Below are 13,174 nucleotides of genomic sequence, written 5' to 3' on the forward strand. Positions count from 1 at the left end.
CCAACAGGAAGCGAAGTTGGTCACACGGATGCACCAAGTCCCTCGTGATGTCAGTGAGGCCGCATCCACGCTCTGGGTGGAAAGACGCTGAGTCTTCCAGACGCTGGGTGTCCAGAGGAGGCCAGGGTTCTCCAGGTCGTGCTGTTTCAACCAGCCCCCCCTTCCCCCGACGAGGGTCCGACGCCGCTCAGCAGGAGGAATGGGGACCCAAGGTGGTGGGACTGGAAGGGCGGCCTCCCCAGCAGGTGAGGCGTTGACTTCCCTTTCATCTCATTTACACTCCAGGTTGCCCCCTGGGGTCAGTGCCGCTGATTCTGACGCTTGCACTCATGGTCTTTGTTTTGAATGGAGAGAAGGGGGGAAATACTGATACCCCGGTAGCTGCAGAGCAAATCTGCCCAACGTGGATCTCTTTCTCCATCGTGAATGACACCCATCTCTACAGTCCTCCAAAAGCATCACTGTGGCCGGCTTCCTGTCTGGGTGGGATGGCGTCACCCTTTATGAGTTTCCAGGTGACACTATGTTTCGGGAAGAATTCTCTCCAGAAACCATTTTTAAAATGATTATCAAATTCCTTAATGAAGAATCAGAAGCCAAACCGGCGAGGCTAAGCGCGCAGCCAGCCAGCTGGCATGGGCTGATCCGGTCCCTCCCGGATCTAAACCGTCCGAGAGGATCGACGAGAGAGCTCAGCGTCTACCCCAAGCCATCCAGGGCGAGGGCACAGCCACACCCGGGTCTCCCGTGTATCCCGAGTGGCCTGAGCCTGTCCAGTGCATTTCGAAGTACGTGAGCCTGTGATCCTTGCCCACAGCCATGCCCTCTGGTGAGAGAGCGTGATGGTTCCGGTGAACCTGCCCCTGGGCCACACTCTCAATAGCCTCCTTTTGTTCCAACAGCAATAGTTTGAAACAAGGGCTTGAATAGATCATGCACCTTGTCCAAGGTCACCAGCTACTAAACGGCAAGGTAGGACTTGAGCCTACTTGTCGGCCTCCAACCATCTCTTCATTGTCGCTACTGAGATCATGGTTTCCTTGGTGTAACTGTTGGATCTGGAAAATGTGGGCCCAAGAGAACTCTTAAACATGACATTACACCTCTTCGCCTTCCTGAGAGTCTTGTTTAAAAAAGAAACCGGAGAAAGATTTCATGACTATATCTATCTAGCATTTGTGTACAATATTTATATTTACAAAATGCGTTCCAGTGTCATAGAACAGACAGGTTTTTATTTGGGCATATAATTGTCTACTCTTTCATATTCATGTATGCCTGTGATTCATATTGCAGTATGTTTTCGACGTGGTCTTCTGAGATCATGTACAATGGTAACAGATTTAAAATAAGATTAATAAAGATTACTCCGTGTCACTCCCAGGGAAAACCGACCAGGGCCACCCAGGCTCCGCGTTTCATAAACATGATGCAGAAGAGCCTAGATCAGTGATGGCGAACCTTTTGAGCTCGGCGTGTCAGCATTTTGAAAAACCCTAACTTAACTCTGGTGCCGTGTCACATATAGAAATTTTTTGATCTTTGCAGCTATAGTAAAACAAAGACTTATATTTTTGATATTTGTTTTATATATTTAAATGCCATTTAACAAAGAAAAATCAACCAAAAAAATGAGTTCGCGTGTCATAGGTTCGCCATCGCTGGCCTAGATGGTCCCCAGAACACGGTCTGTAAGGCCCGCTGCTCGTCCCTGGTGCAGTAAGACCACATCCAGCTCCTGTTCCTTCTGCACACCGCGTGTCCACCTGCTGCCCTTGAGGTGGTCGGCTCGTCAGCACCCGGGATGAGGAACTGCCGTGAGCATGAGCCTCACCCCGCGCTTTCCTCTTTGTTCCACAAGCCACACCCTTCACGGAACTTTCTCGTGGACGGTTTCCTTTGCCTAGAAATCTCTCCCCCGAGGGTCACACAACTGCCGCCCTCCCTGCCTTCAGGCCTGAGATCCGGGGGCGCCTTCTCCAGGAGGCCTGTCTGACCACAGATCCCAAAGCCCCGCAGTGGCATGTCCGGGTGTTCTCTCCCTCTTCCTCTTCAGCGGGTGGTGCTCTGTGTTAGGAAAACTGCAGTCCCGGGGTTTGGTGAGAATACATTTTTAAAAAACGATTGGTAAGCTTATATTTTGTCATTGTTCAGTTGCTGCCATCTGCCGTAAAGTTAATGAAGAAGGAATCTCGTTGGTGTGAAGTAAGCTGAAGGCGTGCACCACACTCCCTGTCTTGTAAGGAATCAGATCGTCGCTGTGGAGGGCGTGCAAACACTGGGCTGGGGCAACGCCTCTATCTGGTCACCTTAGCAGTGGTTCCCAACCTTCCTAACGCCGCCGCGACCCTTTAATACAGTTCCTCATGTTGTGGTGACCCCCAACCATAACATTATTTTCGTTGCTACTTCATAACTAATTTTGCTACTGTTATGAATCGTCATGTAAATATCTGATATGCAAGATGTATTTTCATTGTTACACATTGAGCATAATTAAAGCATAGTGATTCATCACAAAAACAATATGTAATTATATATGTGTTTCCCGATGGTCTCAGGTGACTCCTGTGAAAGGGTCATTCAAAGGGGTCGCGACCCACAGGTTGAGAACCGCTGCCTTACAGGTTCTAAATAACTTGTGGGTATGATCAGCAGCTTATACAGTCGTGTGTCGCCTAATGACAGGGATGCCGTCTGAGAATGTCCCCGGGTGACTCAATTGCACACACTCCCTAGGGACCCCCAGTGGACAGCGGCCATGCAGAGACATAGCGTGTTCAGCCATGGAGCATTGGGGGTTATTTTTATTGCCGCAGAGCCTATCCTATCCTGACTACTTCAAGGACTTTCCCCAGGAACGTGCCCCTGCTAACTCCTTAGAACTTTAATTTACCTCCAGCCTGGTAGAGTGGAGAGAAGCAAATCCTTTGCCACACGAAGTGCCGGGCATTACCTATCTGAGCTCCTCTAAGTCGGTAGACTCAGTGAAAAGAAAAGAGAACTAATGGCTGTTGACTTCCTGCTCCATCCCGGGCCCCGGGCTGGATGCTGTGGAAGCTGCCAGCTTTAGACGGGTTTGGTTTTCACATCACAGATGCAGCCGAGCTCAGGAGCGGGCGGATGGCGTGTCTGAGAACCCCCTGGCCAGCAGGTGTCAGAGCCGGCACCAGGACCACGTCCCTCTGACGTGGAGAGCCGTGCCCTTTTCCTGTAGCGTAAACAGACAGGTGATGAGCTTTTAATCCCTCACAGCCTGTTGGTATTTCACTCCTAACCATGTTCTCTTTCACACTAACGTTCGCTGGATCACTTTACGATTCAGAGCTACTCTTCTTAAAATTATTTTGTTCATTTCACCCAGATTTGTTTTTACTGAGCCTTGACACCCAGGGCGCTACAAATCTGCGTGTTTGTTTAAACTCCAACCGAACACGCTCGTGTTTGTTTTAAGTCAGAATATCGTCGCCAAGATATCTGGAAATGCCTCCTCCGTGGCTACAGGCTTTTATTTTATTTTTTAAGTGAGGTTTGCCCTTTACGGCAAGGACCTTACAGGGATGTAGATGCCGTGGAGAGGGGGCAGGTTTCTGTGCGAAGAGGGGAGCACAAGGGCCACGTTCAAGTAACAGGCCCTGTGGTCCACGGTGCCTTTTCAGCTGCCATCTCTGTGGCCACAGAACCGTACAACCCGTCTGCTTCAGGGAAGCCCCAGTGTCAGCCGCGGGGCCTCACCAAGACATGAGGAGATGGCCCTGCAGACCCACAGCTCGCCCGTCCGTCTGTCCGTGCTGGTGGGCTGGTCCCGGGGCTGGTCGAGTGCAGCCACGCCCTCCATGCAGAGGTGGGCGGAGGGCCTGCCCCCGCCTGCATCCTCTGGCTCCTGGTGGGGCTCCCCCATGAGAACCAGGGTCGTCCTCAAGTGTAACAGTATTAATTATCAAGTCACTTTAAAACACGTGTGATGTATGTGCGCATTTATTCCACAGGAATGGGATAAAGATTAAATACTTAATGAATCCATTTTTCATATCAAGGGTATATTTGCCCTGCGCCTAACTCTATCTCTCTCCCTTCTGTTTCTCATGAGAAATATCGCTATCTTTATTATGTAATCAGTAATATATCATTCCTTCTAAGCAGGATCTAATTTTAGCCGCATGATGAATGGCCCAGGGATGTGTTCCGCTGCCCTCCGCGGAGAGGAATATACATCAGACCTGCTCAGGTGTGTGTCATTTCTCTATACCTGGGAGCTTTCAGCCCCCGAGTGGCAGCCTGGATTTTTCTGGCCGAAAGCCCCAGGTTCTGCCTCTGTTTTTGTCCTGGGTAGACGGTGTTCGGAAACGGCCCTGTGTGGGCAGTGTGGGCAGTAACCAGGTGTGTGAGCTCCAGGCAGTGAGCTGTGTGCTCTCCTGCGCCTGGGTTTATCGAAGCGGCTAGAAAACGACCAACTGGGCTTTTTTTTCCCCCTTCATTGATGTGCAGGATCTGCTTTTGTAGGACTACACTCAAGTCCCCGTCACTGTCTACCATAACTCCCCCCGCTCCCCCCAGTTTTGTGTTTCAGCAGTGATGTTTCTTGAAGATGCAGGAATCACCCCGCGTTAACTAGGAACATGAGGACTTGGCGACTTTGTTTTTCTTGAGTTTCTGAGAAGAAAACATCACTTTCTGTTATGCGACCTCTGAGTTGCACAGCTGCTTCTGCACATCTGCAGCGCCTGACGTCTCGAGGACATGTTAATCTTAAACACTAGTTTGCACTCATCTTTAATTGATCTGTAGGAGAATCAGAATGGTGCCTTGTCTAATTTCAGATGTGAAAATGGAGGCTCAGAGAGATGAAACCGCCTGCTCAAGTTCTGGGACATGGCCCGGTAAGGAATGGAACCCAACACCCCTCACCACCCCCTGCCTTTGCTTAACTTCAAATGGCACCTGAATACGATGGAAGACACTGTTAGGAGTGTTTGGTTTTGCAAAAATTGTGTGTGTGTGTGTGTGTGTGTGTGTGTGTGTGTAATTGATAACACCCTCTATTGTCCACTTTCCCTTCCTGTCTAACTTCTTCACTTCATATATACATATCTATATATATAAAAGCCTAATATGCGAAGTGTCCCCTCGTGAGTTCAACCGACCGGTAGTTCGATCGCTCGCTATGATGTGTGCTGACCACCAGGGGGTGGTGTGGAATAAAGGGAGGCCCCAGCCAGCAGCCGCTAAGGACCCTACCCGCGCACGAATTTCGTGCACTGGGCCTCTAGCTCTGAAATTCTTTGTGCAACTATTTTTGTGTGTGTGTGCAACTATTATGTTTGTTGGTTTTAACACGCACTTTTTTCTTGCATTAGTATCTCTGAAACTGTGATACATCTTGTAATCAAAGGGGTATCATAATCTAATTAGCAGGTTTTCTTTTCTTAGTGGTTACAGCAGATTGATGCTTAAACTGTGCCGAATCCTCGCCCCGCTCTGTCTGCATGCCCTGTGCAGTGTCACTTTGCAACTCCTCCCATCCAGCGGTCAAGTCCATGTCTCCTTGCCTTGACAATGGCCTCGTCTTTATTTATTGCTGTCGAGGATGCTGTGGGTGCCCGACCTGTTCCCTTTTGCCCTGACAGTCAGCCTGCCTGACTTCCGAGTGCACCTGCATTTTCCTGCCTGGGGCTGTCTCTGGCTGCCAGAGCCCGTTCTGCCTGCTGTGATGCCTTAAAAATACATTCGCAGATACTGACTCTCCTCCCTCTTCTCCCCTTGAATAGAAGCCAGACTTCATGACTTGACTTGCTTCTGTCGCCCGGGATGTGGTGGTATGACAGTGGGACTGTCACGACTCGGCCATGAAAGGCACCGTGGCCCTGCTGCCTCTCAGATCACTCATTTGGGGGGGGGGGGTGGGTGGGGAGGCGAGCCATATGCCTCAGAGGACACTCCAGTGGTCAAATGGAGAGAGAGGTCTGCATGGGAAGCAACTGAGGCCTCCAGAGAAAGCCTGCACCGACTGGCCAGCCCCGTGAGTGAGCCATCCTGAAGCAGATCTTTCAGCTTCAGTCTTTACGTAACAAAAGCCCTGCCAATTCCTAACTGTAACCTTATGAGGAACCCTAAGCCAGAACCAAGTAGTGAAGCTATTCCAAAATTCCTGACCCTGACAGGCAATATGAGATACTAAATATTGTAATAAGCCATGAAGTTTGGGATAATTTATTGCACGTCAGTGTATAAATAAACCCATCCACGTGGCAGGCTGGAAATGCTGGCGGGTTCCCTCTGCAAGCATCCCTGAACCCATGACACGCAGTAGCTTGTATAAATACCACAGCTTCCCCCCCCTCCCCCCCTCCCCGCGGGAGCGCTGAACTCCTAGGGTTTCCCCAGGGGGATAAAGTTCCAGGCCCTCAGAATAGCACCTGGGTTGATAATGCCCTTTACCGCCCCCTCCCTTCCCTGTCTCACTTCCTCACTTCCCTGTTGGTGTTTCCTCCCATATGAGTTGCTCCCAAATCCCTGTCTCAGAATCTCCTTTTTAAGGGGAATGGGGGATGAAAACAAGGTCAGTTCCATGCCAATTTCTTGTGCATTACTCATCAATTTTCTTTCCGTGGCTTCAACTCGGTAGCACCAACCCAAGCTGATGAAAAACAATATAAACAACAACACTCCCACTTTGCACTTATATAAATATAGATGAAAACATATCCTCCTCCCCAGTTTTTGACATAGTTTCAAAACTCGAAACCGATTATATATATATATATATACATATATGGGTATATATATATATATATATATATATATATATATATATATATCTCTCTAGTGCCAGCAATAAAGAGGATACTCAAAGTTACAGTGGTAACGGGGAGGTGGAATGAAAATGCTCACATGGAGTCAGGAGGAGGGAGAGGCTGTAGCAGCTGAAGTTCTGTGAGGACAGTTCTGTGGGGCTGAGCCCCACAAGTGCCAGGGGCAAGAACCAGGCTGCTGCGTAAAGCCAGGGGCCCTGCAGTCCTTCTCTACCATCCCCTGAATCCGGGACCACAGACACCAGCCACTGGCCTAGGGCCATGGTCGGCAAACTGCGGCTCGCGAGCCACATGCAGCTTTTTGGCCCCTTGAGCGTGGCTCTTCCTAAGCCTTAGGAGTACCCTAATTAAGTTAATAACAATGTACCTACCTATATAGTTTAAGTTTAAAAAATTTGGCTCTCAAAAGGAATTTCAATCATTGTACTGTTGATATTTGGCTTTGTTGACTAATGAGTTTGCCGACCACTGGCCTAGGGGAATGCAAAAGAGCTCGTCGTTTTCCTGGCCCAGGATAGTAACAGAAATCACAGATAAATAAATAAATACATGAGGAGTCTGTGCCAAAAATAGTACAAAGCCTGAATTTCTATTACGCGTGCGCTATGGGGACCCACAACTAAGAAATGAACCTAAAATCTTGCCCAGAATTGGCCAAGCTCAAAATACTCCCGCAGGGACGCTCTAGAGCAGCGGTCACCAACCTTTGGGACCTCACGGTTGCCAACTGCTGCTCTAGAGCATGTGAAGTTTCTGTGGACTGCCCTTTCCCTCTCATCTTCAGAAAGAAGAGTTAGCATGAAGAAAGGAGAACAGGAAAGAAAAAAAACACAGAGGGCACCAGTAGACAAAACAAATGGGAGAATTTTCATCTCAAGCACTGGAAATAATAGCACAATCTAAAAAAGACTTTAAAATAAGCGTTCTAAAACATTTTAAGACATAGAGACAGTAACAGTAATCACAAAGCAAATAACACAATGATCTGCAAACAGAGTTGGGAAAAATTCTAAGAATAAAAAGTAGAGTAATAGAAACAAAAACCAAATGGATAAGTTATATGTTCCTGCTATAAAGTAGATATTGCTGATGAGACAATACGTGAATTGGAAGACAGATCTGAGGAAATCGCCTAGAATATAACACCAAAGATAAAGAGATAGAATATATGAAATTGATCAAATGATAAGGTCCTACATACGTTTACTAAGAGTTCCAAATGGGAAAAAATAGAGTCCGAGGCAAAGAGATAATAGTCAAGAATTTTTATTACCTAACACATGAGTCTTCAAATTGAAGCACACCAGGTTCCATGTTGCATAATTAAAAGCAAACCCAGTTTTCATCACGGTAGTTCAACTTCAGAGTCTTCACCTTAAAAACTGTCCAAGAGGAAAAAAAACAAAATTACCTTCAAATGGACGACAATTGGCAGAATATGGCGCGTATGTTATAGGTGTAGTTATAAATGCCCGGGAAGGATGCATTTAAATTTCTGAGATAAAATCCATTGCTCCGGAGTGAAAATAAAGTCGATTTCAGATAATCAAAAGGCTGTTTCGGCCAGTAGCACATGAAGATTCGCCTCATGTGAAAAAGGGGAAATAAGTGTGCCATGTGAAGCACCCGGTACAGGACATGGCACAGTGAAAGCGCTCAGTAATGTGTAACTGAGGTTATTATCGGCTAAAATGTATAAACCCGGGGCCACGCGTGAGATAACCCAGTTCTCTCCCATCCACATTGCCAGCCCATGACAGAGTGGCATTTTTCTACCTTCTAGAAAATGTGTAACCGCCATGGTATTTGTATTCACCCATAAAATGCAAACCTGCCCATGCTGGTTTGGCTCAGTGGATAGAGCGTAGGCCTGTGGACTGAAGGGTCCCAGGTTCAATTCCAGTCAAGGGCACATGCCTGGGTTGCGAGTTCGATCCCCAGTAGGGGGCGTGCGGGAGGCAGCCAATCAATGAATCTCTCTCATCATTGATGTTTCTATCTCTCTCCCTCTCCCTTCCTCTCTGAAAACAATAAAACATATATTAGAAAAAAATGCAAGCCTAACGACCTATGTCTTTTCCTACAGAATTCGTAAGACCTGCTGAGCGGTTCTCCACTTCCCAGTCCCCGACACGGGGACGGCAGCGGCGTAGGTTGAGATGGAGCCACTGGCAGCCTGGGTTCCTAAATGACCAGGCTGAGCAGAGCTCCCCTGCACCCCAAGTGGACACACAAAATGGGTGAGAAACACACTTTTGCTGTGTGAAGACCCCTGAGATTTCAGTTGTTTGTTCCTGCAGCAAAACCTACCCCATCCTGACTAATAGTGTGCATCGAAAGTCAAAATATTTTTTCCTTGTAGGAAAAAAACCCCCCAAAACGACCTAAAGCCAGGCCTTAGAACTCACTGGGTCTTACTTACAACCACTTCTGTTCCACTTGCTTATGTGTTTTTCCATCTCACAGAACCTTAGAAGCAAAATACTTGAAGAGATGCCGGCGGAGGTAGGCACTGCTCCCAGCGAGAGGGAAAAGGTGGGCTCTGACCCCAGCGGACTGACTGTAAAAAGAAAGCAGACAAGGAACTGAAAAGGCGTGAAGGTCGCCGGCCGGCCGTCTCTGGCAGGTAGGGTTCGTGGTGCTCACTGAGGATCCTGGGAGCACATCTCTGCACCTGAGCCAGGCCCTTGCCAGGGATTCTAGTTTCATTGCACTTTCATTTTGCGCATTCGTTTTATTTGATTAGACCAGCGGTTCTCAACCTGTGGGTCGCGACCCCTTTGGCGGTCCAACGACCCTTTCACAGGGGTCGCCTAAGACCATCCTGCATATCAGATATTTACATGACGATTCATCACAGTAGCAATATTACAGTGATGAAGTAGCAATGAAAATAAATTTATGGTTGGGTCACAACATGAGGAACTGTATTTAAAGGGCCAGAAGGTTGAGAACTACTGGATTAGACATGTAGGTTTTGATGACACACTTTTTAATGCTTACTCTCTCCCAGGCATCGTGCTGGCTGAACATTTTAAATCTGTGGCAAGTCCCTCCCAGCATCGCTCCGAGGCAGCCAGTTTTACCCCATCCCTGTGGGTGGGAACACAGCATCCCTCAGAGACGTGGACCCCCACCCCCCCGCCCCGGGCTTTGGGGCCGTACAGCAGCAGCAGCAGCAGCAGCTGCGAACCCCGCCTGTGTGGTTTCCAGACTCGCGTGCATTAGCAGAAGGCCATGGGGTGGCCCTCACGGACGGCTACATTCTGTTTCAGAGAAGTCTGTTGAGGAAGGCTGGGCAACATGTGTGACATTTTGGAAAATTTTCTATCAAAAAAAAAAGATTCAATTTTCACAAGTGCTGGTGCTTCAAAGGGTCTAAGTGTGGGTTATCGGGAGGAGCACATGTGGGAAGCAGCTCTCTCCCATCCCTCCATCAATGAGACAGTCTTGAATTTCAATGATCTTATAAATGCAACGTGAGTGATAAATTTTAACTCTATTAAAGCTGTTTCATTTAGAAGATGGAATCTATTCTTTGGTCATGGTCATGTCACTTTTTTTTTTTTACTGCATCTTTCCAACAGAAATATTTGCGGGCCATCCCCGAGTCCCTTCCTGGGTTCTTTACAAGGTGAGGAGGAAGGACCAGGGGTGGGTGGGGGAGGGCTGGCGGGAAGGTGAAGCCGGCCGCGCTGTCCAAATGGTTGCCAGAGAGGCCGGGCTGCCATTTATTTCATCTCCCTAGTTGTTTCCGTATGGGACGGACAGCTGCTGACTCCGGGGTCTTCGCCGGGAATGAAAGAGCGAGGACCAGGAGGCTGGAACTCAGAGGCGGTGGCGGAGGCCTTTCCTTCCAGGATGACGGCATCGCGCTCCTCACGGGGGCTCTGCTCGCCTGCCCTGGACACCCACGGTCCCCCGCATCCCCCACGCAAGATTTCCCTGGAAATGTGATGTTTGTCTTTGCTTTGGGATGACCATCCCGCAGGCAGATGAACACATCTGTCCGAGAACTGGAGCCCTGCTACTGCAAAGTGGCGCTGGCCATGGCAGTTCCCAGGAGGGGCCCCGAGGACACAGGTCCCTGTCCCCGGGCTGGGCTCTGGGCCCCCACCACGGCGGGTTCAGATGTGCCAGGAGGGGACTCGGGGGGCGGGGGCCACGCTTACTATCAGGCTGCCTCTGACAATGCCTAATGTAATCCATACACTACACATACATTCTAGTTACACAATTTATGAGGTATAACAAGGGGAGAGAAGTGAAGCGGGCTTATAATTGTGACTGATGTGAAACAGACATGTAGAATGAATGGCCTTACAACATTTTCTTTGAAGTTGGTTAAAAGCAGTAAAGTGATCTTCGCCGTAAGTGAAACCTGCTGTTGCGGGTACCCACTGGCGTGGGGGACGTTTTTCCTGTGGACTCTGTTTCTTGAATGTTAATCCGCCACTCGGACGTTTTGAAAACGTTTCTTTCGCTGCGCGGTGGGAGAGAGAGAGAGAGAGGCTGCACACTGTGGAACGCCTACTACGCGCCCATCCCGTGTCAAGCGCGTGGCCCAGGGAGCCCCAGTGGGTGCAGCGCTAGCGCCCACGGGAATGTTTTCATTTGAATTTCTTGGAAAGCCAGAAGAAAATAATGAATATACTGATACGATACCATATTAATTAATTCCCATAATAAAATTAGAATAATGATAATGAACATAACAAGGAATCCAGTCTGGACTGTGTTTGCCCTCTGCTAATTTTTTTTTTTTATGGGAAAAGGGCCCACGAGGCAGAGGGCTGAGGGCCCGCAGACCTCACATTGTGGCCCTGGTTGATAGACACCATCTCACTGGTTCTCCCGAGCGACTGTGAAAGGCAGGAAGGCACGGGGAGAGCGATGCCTCAGAGACTTCAGGAATTTTCCGAAGGTCCTACAACTGGGACGAGGGAGAGCCAGGTTCTGAAGGCGATGGTCTGACTCCTCCCACGGGAGAAGAGCTTCATGTTCAGGCGGTTCTATATGGGAACGCCTGCCTGCGGCCGGGCAGAACGCCATCTGGACATTTGTTACCAAAGAAATGAATGGAAGTCCATTCTGCGGTGGCCATGTGTTTATCCCAAGACTATAGGAAGATGTCTAGAAAGGTACGCCACTCAGATGTCCCCAAGTTTACCTGCTTCAAGGTCAGGATTGTCTTTAACATTCACGTAACCCAGGCCTGATCCTTGGAGCCATCGTCTTCCCTCTCTTCCTCCTGGGGTCTCTGTGTTCCCCTAACCAGTCCTGGTTCACACTGACAGTCTCCGCTAATAACCTCTCAGCCGGTTATGAAGGTCACTTTTTGGGCAGGTTGCCACAGCTTTCTCCTCCCAGGGATGCACCCCCCCCCCGCCCCCTCCCCCGTTCCCCAAAGCACAGCTAAGACTCAGCTGGGACTCCCACCAGGTTTTCCTGAAGTCTTGGGGGGTATCAGTACCACAACACAAAGGGCAACCTATGGCTGATACCTGGGCTGACCAAGTGTCTCAGTCAGCCAAGACTAAGGGGCCCCGGCTGGGAATTGAGCTTTTTTTTCTCATCAACAGTGTTACTTGAGGACCTGCTGTATAATAAATACCATTGGACTGTATACTTAAAAAGCACAAATTTTCTCATGTGAATTATATTTCAATAAAAACTATAATGACAGACTGAGCAATGGTTGCCTCAGAATCGGGGTGTGGAGGGGGATGGGCAGAAAAAGAAGAAGGAATTTTCTGGCATGATAGAAATGTTTCCAATTTGTGAGGGGTGTGAATTGTATGGCTGTATGGATTTTTCAGAACTCATCTGACTATAACAGATAAGATCTGTGCACTTCACAGGTAAGTTTGGTCTCAACAACAACAAAAAATAAAAGGCAAAAAAAAAATCTTAGCAAAATTGGAATTGAATACTTTAGGTATGATAATTTTATCATTTACAAGGTGTCCCCCAAAAATGCATACACACTTTAACTGCTGAGATAGCTCAATTTTGAAAATGAAATGTATTTTAATAAACACTGCCTTTATAATTATTCAAAGTCTGTGTATACATTTTTGGGACACCTTATATATAATCTAAAACCCATAGTCAACCCCTTGCTCACTCCTGAACCCAATCATGTCATTGCAGTTGGAACTAAGACCAACGTGCCCTGTTATGGGTGATACGTGTTCACAAGGTTCTGCAGGTGCTTGCCAGTGTAATTAGTGAAAGTAAGAAATGAGGAGTCTTCCTTAGGAAAGAGGTGGCAAAAATACCGTTATTTACGTTATTGAAGTTGTCTACCTGGACAACTGAAGAAACACTGAGAATTGTTAGAACAAAGAGGGTTCACCATC

At 48.2% G+C, this 13,174-nt stretch overlaps 1 long non-coding RNA gene across 1 annotated transcript; it reads left to right on the top strand.

Moving 5' to 3' along the window:
• Nucleotides 1-1,631: 1,631 nt before the first annotated feature.
• LOC106694431 lies at nt 1,632-12,490 on the top strand. Its single transcript, XR_002826344.1, has 7 exons — nt 1,632-2,239; nt 4,144-4,228; nt 4,821-4,880; nt 8,899-9,052; nt 9,279-9,438; nt 10,400-10,446; nt 10,561-12,490. It is a non-coding gene; the product is annotated as an uncharacterized LOC106694431 (long non-coding RNA).
• Nucleotides 12,491-13,174: the final 684 nt, after the last annotated feature.

This window comes from Myotis lucifugus, unplaced genomic scaffold, assembly GCF_000147115.1.
Source record: "Myotis lucifugus unplaced genomic scaffold, Myoluc2.0 scaffold_459, whole genome shotgun sequence".
Classification (NCBI taxonomy): Eukaryota; Metazoa; Chordata; class Mammalia; order Chiroptera; family Vespertilionidae; genus Myotis; species Myotis lucifugus.